The 18,398-nt window shown below is 37.5% G+C and overlaps 1 protein-coding gene across 2 annotated transcripts in view; it reads left to right on the plus strand.

Moving 5' to 3' along the window:
• The window catches only part of LOC138761356 (sarcoplasmic/endoplasmic reticulum calcium ATPase 2), a 129,879-nt gene that overhangs the window by 66,079 nt on the left and 45,402 nt on the right, over nt 1–18,398 (plus strand). The window lies entirely within an intron of this gene.

Here is an 18,398-nt window from a genome sequence, read left to right on the forward strand (position 1 = left end):
AACACACTGACGGGAGGGGGAAACAGCTGCGGAGTCGATCTCCACAGCTGAGAGTGACAGCTGCAACACAGCAACAGGAGCAGAACATAGAAAATAGCAACAACAAGAAAGAAGAGAGCAGAAAGAAAACGAGGAAACAACAGATGACCAACCCAGAGGAAGAAGAACATAGAGAAATGGAAGAAGAAGAGAAAGGCAGGACAATGGATATATCTCTTTTTAAAGAATATATGGAATCAGTGAAAGAATGGCAATTACAAGAATTTAATCAGATAAAAAGAAGAATTAAGAGTGCAGAAGAAAAAATGAATAAAATAGAAATGGTCATATCAGAGATAGGAAAAAGAGTGGATAATGTGGAAGAACAAGAAATAATCGTAGAAATGGAAGTAGAGGACTTAAAAGAGAAATTAGAAGAATCTAATAAAAAAGTTAGAGGCACATGAGCTGTTAGCTCAGAAGATAGATATAATGGAAAACTATAATAGAAGAAATAATATAAAGATAGTGGGCCTTAAGGAAGATGAAGAAGGCAAGAATATGAGAGAATTTATAAAAGATTGGATCCCCGGGTCCTAGGAAGACCAGAATTACAGGAAGAAATAGAAATAGAGAGGGCACATAGAACATTAACCCCGAAACCATAACCGCAGCAAAAACCAAGATCCATTTTAGTAAAATTCTTAAGATATACAAGAGAAAATATATTGGAGAAAGCAATGAAGAAAATAAGAGAAGACAAAGAGCCACTGGAATACAAAGGTCAAAAAATTTTTTTCTATCCAGACATAAGTTTTTAACTCCTGAAGAAGAGGAAGGAGTTCAATACAGCAAAAATGATCTTATGGAAAAAAGGATATAAATTTATGTTAAAGTACCCAGCAGTACTTAAAATAGTTATTCCAGGGCAACGAAAATTTGCAGAACAACTACAAAACAAGCAGAGAGATGAAGACATGTAATGAGAGTAAAAATGACCACGAACTATATGTATGTGTGTATATGGATATAAATATATATATATATTATAGATGTGTGTGTATATATGTGTATACATGAGTGTATCTGTATTTAGAGGAAAATAGATCGTGTTATATGGCGAGCTCTCCACTGGCCACCGTGACAGAGGTGCACCAAAGAAAAGGTACAAGGACTGCCTAAAGAAATCTCTTGGTGCCTGCCACATTGACCACCGCCAGTGGGCTGATAACGCCTCAAACCGTGCATCTTGGCGCCTCACAGTTTGGCGGGCAGCAACCTCCTTTGAAGAAGACCGCAGAGCCCACCTCACTGACAAAAGGCAAAGGAGGAAAAACCCAACACCCAACCCCAACCAACCAATTTTCCCCTGCAACCGCTGCAACCGTGTCTGCCTGTCCCACATCGGACTTGTCAGCCACAAACGAGCCTGCAGCTGACGTGGACTTTTTACCCCCTCCATAAATCTTCGTCCGCGAAGCCAAGCCAAAGAAAAAGAATAGATAAGAATTAATAAGGGAATGAAAGGGAATAGAGGGAATTAAGAGTGACCTTTGTTATATATGAAAATTGAAATCTTTTCTGGGGGGGGCTGGGTGGGGAGGAGTTACGGTCACTGCAAAATCAGTTGACGCTTGCGAGTGAATTCGCAAATCCAAATGGAGAGGGGAGATGGGGTTAAAGAAGTTTTAAATAGGAGAATAAGGAAAATGTTTGATGTTTTAGAAATGTCTTATAAAATGTTCAAAACAAGAAAGCAGAAATGGATAAGAAGGAAAGGTGATGATGAGGAAACGGAAAGGGAAGATAAACAAAGTATGAAATGGCTAAGTTGAACTATATGACTTTAAATATTAACGGAATACATAACCAAATCAAAAGGAAGAAACTGCTAAATTTACTGAAAAAAGAAAAAATTGATATAACATTTGTGCAAGAAACACATTTAACTGAAATGGAGCACAAGAAATTAAAGAGAGATTGGGTAGGAATTTTTAACTACAATTGAACTACCAAAATTACAGATAGAGGAACAAAATAAATTAACAGAACCATTTGAAATAGTAGAAATACAAGAGATAATAAAAAAAACTACCAAATAATAAAACACCAGGAGAGGATGGATTCCCAATAGAATTCTATAAAACAGTAATACCAAAGCAAGGAAAAGATCCACTCGCACCAGCGTCATATAGATCAATATCATTACTTTACACAGATTATAAGATAATAGCTAAACTATTAGCAAACAGATTAGCAGATTATGTACCTAAAATGGTAAATCTAGACCAAACTGGATTTATTAAAAAAAGACGGAAAACAGACAATATTTGTAAATTTATTAACTCAATTCATGCAGTAGAAGGGAGTAAAGTGCCAACAGTAGCAGTTGCTTTAGACGCAGAGAAGGCCTTTGACAGAGTAGAATGGAATTATTTATTCAAAGTATTGCAAAAATTCAGTTTACCAGAGAAGTATATTAATTGGATTAAAGCATTATATAAGGGGCCATTGGCGAGAGTGACATTAAATGGATATATATCAAAGCAATTTAACTTAAGCAGATCAACAAGGCAGGGATGCCCACTATCACCCTTATTGTTCGCGTTAGCTATAGAACCACTAGCAGAATTGATATGAACAGAAAATAATATAAAAGGGATAAAAATAAAAGACAAGAATATAAAATCAGTTTATTTGCGGATGATGTTATAGTATACTTAACAGAACCAGAACTATCAATAAAAGAATTATATAAGAAATTGAAGGAATATGGAGAAGTGTCGGGTTACAAGATTAACGTAAATAAGTGAAGCAATGCCAATGAATAACGCGGATTTCTCAAAATTTAAGAAGGAATCACCATTCGGATGGCAAATGCAAGCAATAAGATACCTAGGTATACAAATAAATAAAAATCTCGGCCATCTATATAAACTCAATTATTATCCACTAATGAAAAAATTACAGGGCGATTTAGAGCATTGGAAAGATTTACCACTAACACTAATAGGAAGGATAAACTGTATTAAAATAAACATTTTCCCAAGGATACTATACCTATTTCAGGCATTGCCAATACACTTGACAGAGAAATTCTTCAAGGAGTTAAAGAAAATAATAAGGAAATTTTTATGGAAAGGGGGGAAACCGAGGATAGCACTAGATAAATTAACAGAATGGTATAAACAAGGAGGCTTACAACTGCCAAACTTTAAAAATTATTATAGAGCCGCACAATTAAGATACCTATCAGATTTTTATCAAACAAGGGAAAAGCAAGATTGGACTAGATTAGAACTAGATAAAATAGGGGAAAAGATACCTGAACACATATTATATAAATGGGATGAAAAATTGGTACAACGTAGGAGTTCTCCAGTATTACATCATCTGCTCAATATTTGGAAGAAGATTCATGTAGAAAGGAATAAAATAAATTACCATTTACCAAAACTAATATTGACGCAAAATCAGTTACTCCCTTTTACAATAGATAACCTTTCCTTTAGAGAATGGGAGAAAAAAAGGATCAAAAGAATAGAAAATTGTTTTTCAGCAAATAGATTATTACCCTTTGAACAAATGAAGGATAAATATAATATAACTCAAGATACAGTGTTGGCATATTACCAACTGAGATCCTACTTGAAGGACAAATTAGGAAGCAGTCTGAGGTTACCAGAAGGAAGTAACTTTGAATATGTGATTACAGATACAATGATAATCAAAAAATTTATAACAAATATGTATATTAAACTCCAAGAAAAAGAGAATGAGGAAACAAATGGTAAAACTAAACAAAAATGGGAACAAGATTTAAATATAAAGATAAAGAAGGAAACATGGGAGAAGTTATGCTCTGGAACTATGAGAAATACAATAAATATGAGATTACGTATGATACAATATAACTGGATACACAGGCTATACATTAGACCTCAAAAGTTAAATAAGTGGGACCCAACAGTATCTGACAGATGTTTTCGTTGTAAAAAAGAAATGGGACAACAATTCATGCAATCTGGACATGTGAGAAAGTAGAAATATTTTGGGAAGATCTAAACCAGATATTAAACAAAATTACAGAAAACAATATACCAAAAAAGCCCAGAGATCTTCCTCCTAAGTAACATAAAAAACAAAGAATTTGAACTTGATTTGGATGGTGCACAAAAAAGATTTGTTAAGATTGCTCTAGCTGTAGCAAAAAAATCTATTATGTCAACCTGGAAATTAGAAGATAATTTGAGAATACAACAATGGTATATAGAAATGAATAAATGTATTCCATTAGAAAAAATAACATATAGTTTAAGAAATAATATTGAAATATTTGAACAAATATGGGAGCTATACATGAAACACAATAGAGAAAACCTACCGGGGACATCTACCACCTAAATTAACGAAAGGAGAAGGAAATGAAAAGAATTGACTCGGTGGAATTTCTTGTTTATTTTTATTGAATGACAACATTGTTTGAGTGGTTTAATGTATCTTAGATTTTGTACTTTAAATGAATGGGGGGGGAGGTAGGGAGGGTGGGATGGGAGGAGGGACGGTATATATTTGAAAAGGAAAATGTATGTATCTTGGTCAATGTGGTTTATGGTGTGAAAAATAAAAAAATTTTTAAAAAAAGCAATTTTACACTCAATGAAGAGCAACTACAAAGACTTTTTTTCTGAACTGCACGCTCAATGCAGTCAACGGAATTTAAGACTGCTTGAAAACTTCCACTCTAAAGGATGCAATTTATGCACTTGTTAATGCATGAAGAAATGTAACTGAAGCAACATTAAGCTAACCTCATTGCCTATGCCAAAAATGTTGCAGCAGAAAATATAAACATGTTAAACACGTTAGAGGCAGCTGACGTCAACAATGATGCTCCCGCTGTGCATTCCTTGAGTGATGAGGAAATTGCTGAAATGGTGTTGCATACTGAAAAGCATGAGGAGCATGGTGATGAGGATGGAGACATTGTGCGCACAGGTGGAAAAAATGCCCATTGATGATGTGGCTAAAATATGCGGTCAGTCAATTGGTGGGATGGAGCACCATTCATTTATCAGTGAGCATGTAATAATGGCTGTTTATTCAGTTAAAGAGAGACTGCTTAAACAGAAACCTCTTAATTAAACAGACGACACGGGAAGAAGTCTTTAAAAAGAGTTCATTCTGACACGATGTTTGAGCTATAATGTGCGTTTACTGCATCTGCACTAAACTAGTCTGTCTAAGCTAGTTTTGAAGTTTATAATTTTAAAAAATGCTAGTGAGGGCCTTTTATAGACTTTATCTATATTTATTTAACACCCCATGTCCCGTGGTTTGTGCAGGTTTTTAAAAAAATTTTTTTAAGCATCACATTTGCTTAAAATGATTCTGAAATCCAGAAGGTTCTGAACAATGGTCCCAATGAGTCCAGATAAAAGATTATGCCCCTGTTCAATCACAGCATCTGTAGACTTTCATATTTCATAACCTTGTTTACAGTTTATTTCCATGGTCACTCCATTCTTTCCAATTTTGTATTTATTATCATATTGTATACTTTTGTGCGTTACTCTGTTCCCTTGGGTACATCATTGGTGCCATCATTTACTTTGGCCCTTTTCCCTGAGCACATCTCTCTAAATTGTACTGCTTGGAAAACTTTCATGGGATTTGAACAATTAAGCATCTCTCATTTCCTCATTTTGAAATCCTTTTGTCCCATGTATGTAGTGCTTTTGCGTGTAAATACAAATGAGACCATAAAACATAGGAACAGAAAGACTATTCAGCCCATCGAGTCTACCCTATCATTTCATCATGAGCTGATCCATTTTTCTACTCGGTGCCAGTGCTCAGCCTTCTCCCTGTAACCTTTGATGCCCTGGCTAATCAAGAACCTATCAATCTCTTGCTTAAATATATCTAATTACCTGGCAACAAATTCTACAGATTTACCACCCTCTGGCTGAAGAAATTTCTATGCATCTCTTTCCTAAGGGGGCACCCTTTCATCCTGGTGTCGTGCCCCTTGTCCTCGACTCTGCTACCATGGGAAACGATCTTCCCACATCTCGTCTGTTCACACCTTTCAACATTCAAAATGTTTCAATGAGATTCCCCCCTCCCACCCCACATATTCCCTCAAATTTCAATGAGTATAGGCCAAGAGCTGACAAATGGTCTTCATGTGATAACCCTTTCATTGTTGGAATCATCTTTGTGAACGTCCTTGCAATCATTTCCAATGTTAGCACATCCTTTCTTAAATGAGGATCCCAAAACTTCTTGCTGTACTCCATGTGAGGTCTCACTAGTGCCTTCTAAAGCATCAGTGTCACATCCTTGCAAGTGAGGCTCTTCTGTTCTATTCCTCTTAAAATGGATGCTAACATTGCATTTGCCTTCTTCACCACTGACTCGTCCTTCAAGTTTACATTCAGGCTATCCTGCGCAATGACTCCCAAGTCCCTTTGCGTCTGTATTTTCAATTTTCTCCCCATTTTAAAAAAAAGTGTCCATTTTATTTTTTTTCTACCAAAGTGCATGACCACATACTTTCCAATATCGTATCTGATTTTACACTTCTCTGTCCATTTTCCTAATCTAAGATGTTATGCAGCCTCTCTAAGTCATTCAACACTACCTGCTCCTCCACTAATCTTCATTGTCATCTGCAAATTTGGCCACAAAACCATTCATTTCATAACCAAAATCATTAATATGCAACATAAAAAGAAGCAGCTCTATAGTGTCATCAACTGGAGGGTCTGGCCCAGTCAATTGAAGAGGCCAATTACTAGGTGTGTGCTGACCTGTAGGCAAGGCTTGACCTTGATTGGCAGATGAGGTAACTTCCGATGGAGAGATAATGTGCCCCTCCACAATCTTCATTCCCACCCATGTTCCAAATGGAGAGGCTACATGGCCCCTCTGCAATCAGTATTCCCACCAGATTCCAGACAGGGGGCTTACACAACCTTCTGAAATCCACATTATATTCTACCCCTTGGAAGTCATGACACTCACCAATCATTACATACATCAATACAGACTAGGACCCTTCAGGAAAAATTTACAAAGACAACAGAAAAGACAAAAAAAACCCGAACACCACGAGAGCAATAGTAGTGAGCCAGTGAATGGCAATAGCTCACAAACTCTCCAGAGCCCCAAAGGGCCATTAGCTTCGACCAAGAGTTGTGATGGAGGAACTGGCCCCTTGATTTTTCAATTTTACCCACCAACTGCTGAGCCAGATGAGTAATATTCCCCGATTTGTCAGGAATGTAAGTGCAGCACTCTTTACCAATAACTGCATGAACCATTTTCAGCGGCGAGTAGGTAGTCCACGGTCATTCAGTTCTGCAAGATCACCATGCAGACAGCCATCAGCTGTGCGGCCACTCGAGTCAGTCACAGCCGCCTTAAATGGCCAGCCTCTCCAGAACACTGGTTATGTGTATTACTTTGTGGGACAGGCAATCAATGCCATTCTGGGGGAAGGCGATCATCCAGAACCTTTGCCTCAGTGTTTGCCCTTCTGGCTTTTTGTCCGTAGTGGCCTGGTTGCTCCCCAACATTGTTAAGGCACAATGTATCCTGGAAAGGAACAGCCACACCATCCCATGGGGAACCAAGGCTAGGCAAAGTGTCCACATAGCCAGAGTGCCAATGAGCATCTAAAGACCCCCCAGCTTTGCTGAGTTCTTGGCTGTGGACGCTGGTATACCTGGGTACCATATTCGCTTACATTTGCTGTGACCTACTGACAGGTTTGACCAGTGCTCATTAAAACATCTGCACCAACATTCTCCAGCTCTATTCATAGTTTGGGGAGTCACTCAGAGTCGGGACTTCATTGTTTCTTAGATTGTAGGGAGAAAAACAGCTCCTGAAACATCCACCCCACCTGGGATCACTGAATGTAATGTGTAAGGGGGTGGTCAGTGGGAGGTCACTGCCATGTGGCCCCAACCCCCACCCACATCAGAACATCAAAGTTTGTTTAATTAAACAGTTCACAGAAGCAGACCATTTCTGTTGTGTCAAATGAGATGGACGTAAATGGAAGTTTCTCAACAGCGTGCGCCAGAGTTTGCATGCAGACCCAACGGTTCCATCTGTTGGTGCTGCTGGTGTATTTGTAGGCTTGCACGATTTCAATTGACACAGCAATGGTCAGTAGCATTTTCCATGGCACTATTCTCATGTTGGGGGGGGGGGGGTGCTGGTATTACAAAACTCGCTCTCATCTGGTTAGTCTTTGGGTGTGGATACATGACAGATTAAGTTCCCATGGTATCATGACCCATCGCGTATCTCCGGGCCCACGCACTCTAATTTCCCCCTTTTTTTAAAGGTTGACTTTGTTGCATACTCTACCTGATTCCTCATGGTTCTGAACTTCTACCTCTTCTGACTTGGTGCCGTTGGAGGCTGCCACATTGTGTGAGAGCCAGTTGGACCACCGCCTGCTGCAGCATACTGAGCCACCCCTGCAGTGTATTGGTGGGCATCAGTGTGCGCATCGACTCATTGAGCAGGCCATTTATTTGCTCGATGAGCCCAGATGCCTGTGGACGGTAGGGGATAGGCAGCAGCCATGAAATACTGGCCTCTGCTGCCAATTATGTACAAAATTCTGAAGTGTGAGCGCTGGTTGGACTGTACCTCCCATGGTACTCCAAAAATGAAGGGGAGGTATTGTAGCCTTTTAATGGTGCTGTCCTGGTCAGCCTGCTGGCAGGGCACCGCCACCAGAACACCCGGGTATGTGTCAACCATTGTGAGGACATATTGCTTTTTATTTATTCTTAAAACTTGAGATTGAGTCTGTATTTACCACATCAGATGGCAGCTGATCATATTTGTGTCTTTCCACGTACTGGCAATACATTTTTTCACTACGGATAAAGCTAAATATACAAAAGCTAGCTGAAACTTATCTAATCCCAAGCCTTTCAGAGGTTGCAAGCTACCCAATAAAAATACTGTTGGATCTAAAACTATTTTAATCTTACACTCTAAAAACGATTGAACCAAAAAGATTGTATATGTATACATGACCAAACAGCATGAAAAAAAGTTCTAACCGTATCACCACATCTAAAACACAAATCTGATTCATTAAAACAATATTTTTTAAATTTTTCAGGTGTCAAATATAATTGATGTAAAAAATTGTAATTAATCATTGCATAACGTGCATTTACCAATCTAGTTACACTATCATAACAAATATCTAACCAATCCTCTTCAGAAAAAGTAAAACCAATATCCGCTTCCCATTTAATTTTAGATCTATCCCAACCCTTTTTATCTATCTCTGGAACCTTCATAAAGGAAGTCTCAAATTTAATCATTTTAGGTAAAATCATATCTCTACCAAACATACATTTTACCAAAGATCGAATTTGATAATAAAGAAATAAAGAATTCTTATCAATACCAAAATCTTCCCTCATCTGATTAAAAGATAAAAACTTACCCTCTCTAAAACAATCTCCCAAATTTTCCACACCTTTAAATCTCCAATGCAATAAACTTCGATTATGTATTGAAAAAGAAATAAGTTGATTATTATACAATGGAGTCAAAGCCAATAATTTACCCCTAGAACCTATCATTTTATTTTTCTTTATCCATAACTTCATTAAATGTTTTAATATAGGCACATTATATTGTAACAAATTCATATTCCACCTAAACAAAAATTGATTTCAAATTCAGAAATACTTGCCATCTCAATTTTAGCCCAACTAGGAGGCCATACCAAATCCATCAATTAACTAATAAATTTAAGTTGGGCTGCCTCATAATAATTTTGAAAATGTGGTAAACGTAATCCCCCTAATTCATATTTCCAAGTCAATTTATTCAAAACTACTCTCGAAAATTTACCCCTCCATTAAAAACTCCCTAATCATTTTATTTAAATCTCAAAAAAAAATTTATCAAGTAAATACAGAATAGATTGAAACAAATAATGTATATGCGGAAAGATATTCATCTTAATTGTATTTATCCTTCCCATTAAATTAATAGGTAAATCTTTCCATTTAATCAAATCAGTTTTAATATTTTTCATTAACAGCATAATTTAATTTGTATAAAGATTGATAATTAACATTCAAAATTATACCCAGATATTTAATTCGATCAGTCCACTTCAAATTAATAATATTCTTATAAACTGAATAATCTCCTTCACTTACCGGTAATATTTCACTTTTTTCCCGAATTAACTTTATATCCAGAAAGACATCCATATTGTATTAAACATTCCTTCAAATGCAAAAGTGACTGAGCTGAATTTGTTAAATTCACCAATACGTCATCAGCAAATAAATTAATTTTATACTCCTCATCTAAAACTTTCATACCTTGTATCTATGTATTTTGTCTTATCAACTGCGCTAAAGGTTCAATCACTAATGCAAACAAAGCTGGTGATAAAGGACAACCTTGACGAGTTGATCGAGTTAACTTAAAAGATTCTGAAATCAAACCATTTGCCAATACTCTAGCTACCGGTTTACTATATAGAGCCCTAATCCAACCAATAAAAGAAGGACCAAACTTAAATTTCTCCAAAATTTTAAACAAAAAATTCCATTCAACTCTATCAAATACTTTTTCTGCATCTAAGGATATCACCATCGGATGATCTAAAGATTGTCGAAATCTATTAATCAAACTAATCACTCGCAAAATATTACCTGAAGCATATCTATTCTTTATAAAACCTGTTTGCCTAAATTTTTACCAAAGTTGATACATATTGATCAATCTATTCGCTAATACTTTAGCTATTATTTTATAATCTACATTTAACAACGAAATTGATCTATATGAAGATACCTTCAAAGGATCTCTTTTTTTTTTAGGAATTACTGTAATTAAAGCACTAGAACAAGACTCAGATAAATCATAATATTCTCCAACTTGACGTAATACATTCCCAAACACTGTAGATAAATCATCATAAAAAATTTTATAAAATTCAACCAAAAATCCATCATCACCAGGCGATTTACCATTTGGCAATTCCAGCATAGCCATTTTAATTTCTGAATCAGTAAATGGTTCTTCTATCTCCTGTATATCTCCATCCTCTAATATCGGTAAATTCAACTATGATTTTAAAAAATCAATGGATCCAGTTTCTTGTTTTCCTTCAGATGTATATAACTTTTTATAAAATTAATAAAATTCATTGTTAATCTCATGAGGTTTATAAGTAATAGGAGAATTCCGTCTAACAGCATTAATAGTCCTCGATATCTGTTCTTTCTTTAATTGCCATGCCAATACCTTGTGTGCTTTCTCTCCCCATTCGTAATACCATTGTTTAGTCATATTAATCACATATTCAAATTGATAAGATTGCAAGATATATTTCAATTTCAACCTAGATAATTCTATTTTCTGATCTTCTTTAGCATCTTTCTGAAATTCCTTTTCTAACTCATCAATCTGTCTCTAATTCAAGACTCTGATTTAATCGATTCCTTTTTATTTTAGAAGTATAACTAATTATTTGTCCTCTCAAATAGACTTTCATAGCATCCCATAATACAAACTTACTTTGAACAGAATTAGAATTTTCTTAAAAAAAATTAATGTTTTTTCAAAAAAAATCAATAATTTCCATATTGTTTAACAACATTGTATTAAATTTCCAATGATAAGCTATTTGAATTTTCTCAGAAGTTTTATATGTAAAATATACCAGAGAATGATCTGAAATCACCCTACTTTTATATTCTGCTTTTTGTATTTTCCCTTGCAAATGTGCCGATACCAAAAAGAAATCAATCCTTGAAAACAATTCATGTCTAGATGAATAAAAGGAAAAATCTTTCTCTGTCGGATTAAGACGTCTCCAAATATCTACTAAATTAAGATCTTTCATCAACGCTTGGACCTGGATTGCTATCTTGGATTTTTTAACTTTCTTTGGAGATTTATCTAATAAAGGTTCCAAAACACAATTAAAATCACTACCAGTTAAAATATTATCATTAGCTTGACCTAAACATAAAAATACATCTGAAATAAATACTTCATCATCTGCATTTGGAGCATAAATACTAAGTAAAGTCCAAAATTCACTAAAAATCTTACAGTTCAATTTAAGAATACATCCTGCCTTTTCTTTCATTGATTGTAATTCAAAAGATAAATTTTTATGTATCAAAATTGCTACACCTTTAGCTCTAGAATTAAATGAAGAAAAATATACATGCCCAACTCAATCCCTTTTTAATTTCACACTTTCCTTCACATTCAAATGTGTTTCTTGTAAAAAGGCAATATCAATTTTCGTTTTCTTAATATACGCCAAGACTCGCTTATGTTTAATCGGACTATTTAATCCTCAAACATTAAAAGTTGCAAACCTCAACTTTGACATATCTACTATTATTACTAAATGGCAATATATCTATATAAAAACTCAAATCAACGTATATAGGTCCTCCAATAAAAAAATCACAAATTAAAAACAAAGAAAAAAGTAAAAAATAAAAAAAACAATTAAAAAACCCCCCTCCCAAAAAAAGCTACCAAAAGGTAGTAATCCCCTAAACAAAACTGGGTGTGGATCACCCACCAGTGGCTGATGACTAGTAAAGAACTTAGTGCAAATCTCCTCCTCCCCAGCTAAACAATCAACAACATCTAAGTATCATAACAAAAGAAAAAATAAAATAAGAAAATTCTTGGAAAGAGGTAAATCCTCCCACTGTTTTCCAATGGTTTACCCAAACTATACTATGTTTAAATTTAGAGAAAATTAGAAACTCTGTCTATGAATCCCCTTCTAAGTTTGAGTTAACCTGGCGACCATTTATTCAATATTTTCATTTGTGGTGAGTTGATCTGGCTCTGTTTTCTTTCTATGATTATGTATGATAATTGGGCTGTAAGATGAGATCGGAGTGATCGGCGTGGTTTAGCTATATCTGTAGGTTTTTTTTTAAGTTTTTTTTAATTCAGATTTGTTTTTTCTTCTTTTTTGGGGTTTTTTTTCTCTTTTTTCATATATTGTTATTAATTATATCTTTTTTTTTAGAGATAGTTCACACCCTAAACTGATCAAAAAAATTTTTTTTTATGAAAATTCTTCTTTTCATCCAATAAAGTCCAGTCTCGAAGATCCCATTTCGGAAGGAGGTGGACTCTTTCCATTCCCATTTTTCCCATTTCTGCCATTTCTTCTGTTTCCAGAACTACCAAATTTTTCTTTAGGAGATCATGGTGAGCTACGTCTTTGTCCTCTTATATCCGGCAATGAGTCAGCAAAAATCATTGCTTCACAATCAGTTTCAAAAAACCGAAATTGATAGTCTCCGTAAAAGACCTTCAACACTGCAGGGTAACGAAAAGTAGACTTATAACCTTTACGCCACAAAACTTCTTTAACTGGACGTCGACATTCAGGATAAAAAAAGACTCTACTATTCTGAATGAATAATGGAGTTTGTCGTTGTCTCGCATTTTGTACTGCAAGTCGAAGTATTGCTTCTCTATCCAAATAACTCAGACATCGAATTATTAACGGTCTGAGGGGTTGACCAGATGAGAAAAATTCTCGCCCTAATATTTGCAGAATCCAGTCTTTAAAGAAACAAAGAGGGTCTTGTCCTTCTATACCTTCTGGCAAACCAACAATTTTCACATTATTCCTTCTGCTTTGATTTTCCAAATAATCTATTTTTCTTTCTAGCTCCTTCTCACAATCTCCTAATTCTATGACTGATTTTTTCCACCTTCAACACTTTTTCTGTGTTAGAAGTTACTTGTTGTTTACAGTCCAAAAAAGCAGTCTGAAATTTTTAAAATTCTTCATAAGATGCATTCACACGTGCCTTAACCATATTTAATACCAGCATTCATTTGAACCATATCATTCATTAGAGATGTCAACATAGATTGAATAACTGCATTTAATTGCATACATCGTGAATCCGTAAATCTCAGCTCTGCTCTCTCTGACATGGTGGCAGAACAAGGTAACTGCAGCTCCTGCTGCAATTCAACAAAAGGCATTTTAAAAGATTTACTGCGGGTCTGGACTCCCAGCGACACCATCCCGACTTCTTCAGGGAGTCGCCGCTGGTCTCCCTCCTTATCTCTTTGTCTTCTCATCCATTCGCGAAGAAAAATGACTTCTTCAGATTGTAATGCTGCCTGATGCATTTCCTTATCAGCCTCCACAGGCGATCCTTGGGATTTAGGCAATGAAGAAATTGAGCCTGGGGCTGCTTCAAGTCGTCTAGGCCCCAAATCTTCAGCACTTCGAAAATGTATTTTCTTTTGAACTTGAGATTTAGTCTTTTTACCATTAGTGGCCATAATAATTCCTTAATACTTTAAACTAAAATTTAAAAGGTTTAAACTTGGAAACAAAGGGTTAAAAAATGGGTATTTAAAAATATGGCCAGAGAGGTTGAGATTGCACGTCTAGACTCTACGCCATCTTGCCACGCCCCCTATCTCTCCTAATCTTAATGGAAAGAGACTACTTGAATTTACTCTGTCCATACCCCTCATAATTTTGTAAACCTCTATCAAATCTCCCCTCATTCTTCTACACTCCAAAGAATAAAGTCCTAACCTGTTTAATCTTTCCCTGTAACTCCTGAAGATGCACCATCATTCTAGTAAATCTTCTCTGCACGCTTTCTATCCTACTGATCTTCTTTCTGTAGTTTGGCAAGCAGAATTGGACACAATATTCCAAATTTGGCCTCACCAATGTCTTATGCAACCTCATTATAACATCCCAACTCCTATACTCAATCCTTTGATTTATGAAGGCCAGTATGCCAAAAGCTTTCTTTATAGCCCTGTCTACATGTGACTCCACTTTCAGGGAATTATGTATCTGTATTCCCAGATCCCTTTGTTCCTCCACACTTCTCAGTGCCCTACTGTGTATATCCTACCTTGGTTTGTCCTTCCAAAATGCATCACCTCACACTTGTCTGCATAAAATTCCACCTGCCATTTATTAGCCCATTTTTCCAGCTGGTCCAGATCCCATCTCCTCTCTAGCGAGCCATCCACACTGCCATGCCATTTGCCACAGCCCAGGAATCTATAGATGTGGACTGGCCCAAAAGTCTCTTTTAGGGTGAATGCCAAAGCCACTAGATCAGCTAGTTGGCTGGAACCCCCCCCCCCCCTCCACCGTTTGTGTTAGTATTTTACCCATGGAGCACCGCCACCTTCCTCCGCTGTTTGCCCTAGTTCCACCCACAAGAGCCATCAGTAAACCAAGCTTCTTGCTGCTCTCCGGGATCTAGTGTGGCGAACATTTGGCCCCAGGTCACGAGGGAAGGCTGTACTGTGGGTAATTTGGATGGGAGGCCATTGCTCTCGGGCAGGGTCAAGACCTGTTCATGTAAGTGGCTCACCCCTTCGGGCCAGCCTCTGCGCAATCTGCTATGTACCTCTTCCATTGAACTATGAGGGACCGCTGGGCACGGCCCTCCTTGTGGGTGGCATCCGCAGATTTAACTGATCACATGATGGGGAGGTGTGGCTGCCTTTGCTGTTGTCTGGTGCTCTGTGGCTAGCTATGCGAGGTAGCAGGCAAGCTACTGATGCTCGAATTAGGAGTAGCGGGAGGGACTTGGTCCACAAGCCAAATATGGCACTTGGCCATTGTCTTCATGATGGAGACCTGTAATTCAAATCAGATTACTCCTTTGCACAATAATGCATCTATAGATTCTGTGATCTCTTTGTTGCTCCCAGACACCCGGTATTGTTGACTACCTTGGAGAGTGGGGGGACGACTATAGGCTCCCATTTAGCCGCCCCATCTACTATGGTCATGCAGGTGACCCTGAAGCTGAATTTCCCCTTTTTGGTGTGTAGGAGTAGCCCCTTCAGCATGTTCATGCCCAAGATACACTTGGGTGAGTTAGCAACCAAAACGAAGATGGAGCAAATTCTTCTACTAATCTGATGGCTTCCCAGACAGGTTTCCTGGTTGCTGGTCCCATGGGCACACTGTGATGACTATGTTGCCCGCTTGGGCATCAGTAACCTTTGTGTTCTCAGGGAAATGGCGGTTGCAGGCTCCCTGTAATTAAAGCCCAATCCCTGATTAACCTTGTCCCCTCATTAATCGTGTTCCACTGCGGCGGGTGGTATTGATCCCCTTCTAGTAGAGTGGGGTATTGGGCTTGCACTGCTGTCACCATACGATTCCACAGGGAGGTGTCATCACAAATCACTTCAAGCGGTTGTGACGAATGTGCTATGATTAATGTTTAATGTTAAAACTATATTTTATCTAGATGTGGGTTATTAAGTTAGTTTGGATGGTTACAGGGGCACAAAGACAACACATGAGCATTTTAAATACACATGGTTCTTTGAGACTGAAGGCAGAAGCCAGTTTGAAAGATGGAATGGTTGCTTCTGAAGTTGGATGAAAGGAATTATGGTTTTTGAGATACTGAAATTAATAGGTGTTATCTCAGAAGCACCTGTGTAAATCACAGCCATTTTTGTCCATGTGGGCAGACAGGGCAGAACCAGAAGAGAACCATTCAACAAAGTTAATTACTTTGATTCTGTGACTTAAATGCTTTTAGCACATCTGTGTCAAAAGACCATATGAACTTCAAAGACAGAAATGATGTCACATGTCATGTGACATGAGAGATTTGCTGGAAATATATTACTGAAATGGGAGGCAAGGAAGTCCGTTTAAGGAAACTCACTATTCTGTTAAGGTGCAGACTGGACAGCAGTAATATTTCCTGAAAAGGGGGATAACTGCCTATTTGTTACTTCTAACCAAAGGAGAACACCAAATAAGTAGATTTCAAAAGAGAAGTCTACTTCCAACTGTTTCCTTAAGATAAAGAAGGCAGTTTCATCTATTTTGGTAAAACAGATTCCAGTGTCTTCATTCAAAATAAGATTTGATCCTGGGAAGACAGGACTTGTATTCTCCTTTTTAAAGGAGATAAATTGGTAGCTCAAAAGATGGTCACACTTATGCTTGAAAAATATCTGTCAAGGTCAACTCATCGAAAGAATTGCGAGTTTAAGCAGGCCTGAAAATATGAAGTTTAAAAAGCACTTTATAATTATTTCTGTACTGAAAATTTAAGACCTTCAAGCAAGTCTAAAATTATGCTGAAGTTTTAAAAATTTACTTTTTACTTTATGATACTGATTTTATTACACACACACACATACATTTGAGTATAGTGGAGGTAAGTTTAGAGATAAGTAAGAAATGTTATGTTATTAATAGTTTAATAAAAACTATTATTTTGAATTTACCATTGTCTGGTAAATTTTCCATTGCTATTCCCTTTGTTAGTACTAACAAAGTCCCTTTAATCTTAAACAAAATTAAAAGGGTTGTTAGTTCGTAACACAGTGCCTGCAGGGCATTATTAATTATCTTCTGGTCTGATAAGCTACCAAGGCGCTTACTTCCTGATGGGAGAGGTTCACATTGGTGCCCCGTCATCCCGGAACCTGAGCAGCCACGCAGCCAGGTGTTCACCTGGGTGCTGGCGCTATCTGTCTCCCAGCGCTGTCAGCTCTTTCGCTGAATATTCCCATGTCTCTGTGGTTTCACAGCGACCACAGATATCTCCATCCATTCTCTGCTGCTTACCCATTCTGTGGGTTCAGAGGGTTCCCCTCATGTCAGGTCTGCAACCGCGTGATCATCAGTCTAGCCTGCACGGGTTCAGGTGGGGACCTGACTCTTGTCGCTGCTCATCCACATGTCCCCCTCCCCAACCATGTATCGAACCCGCTCCCTCACTGGACAGTGACCCGAACCTTAACCAGGTCTATCTGTCAGCCAGAGCAGCAAGCTGTTGTGCAGCTGCTGCATTTTAAGCAGGCTACCTCTGTCCCTCTCACCTCGAGGTTGATGGCTCAGGCAGCCTATGCTGCCACATGCAGTGGGCTTTATAGTGTCATTAGCTGGAGGGTAATTAAAGCCAATTAAAGGGGTGTGTGCTGACCTGTGGGCAAGGCGTGACCTTGATTGGCAGGTGAAGTGACTTCCGATCAAGTTCCAAATGGAGATGTCACATGCCACTCTGCAATCCACATTCCTAACAAGTTCCAGGGAGAGAGGCTACATGCCCCTCTGCAATCCCAGATTCTGATTGGAAGGGGTTACATGACCCTCCAGAATCCACACTATAATATCAGACTCTATTAATTTCTGAAAGATAATTACTATTTCCTCAGCAATTCCGTACCGCTACTTTTATCAGAATCCGAGGGTACAATCCATCAGGTCTGGGAAACTTATCCACCCTTAGACCATTCTGCTTTCTTCATATCTTCTTCCTTGAAATAGTAACTGCTCTCACTTCCCTTCCCTGATACCCTTCAACATCTGGCATACTGCACAGTGA

The sequence above is a fragment of the Narcine bancroftii genome, chromosome 4, assembly GCF_036971445.1.
Source record: "Narcine bancroftii isolate sNarBan1 chromosome 4, sNarBan1.hap1, whole genome shotgun sequence".
NCBI classification, from domain to species: Eukaryota; Metazoa; Chordata; class Chondrichthyes; order Torpediniformes; family Narcinidae; genus Narcine; species Narcine bancroftii.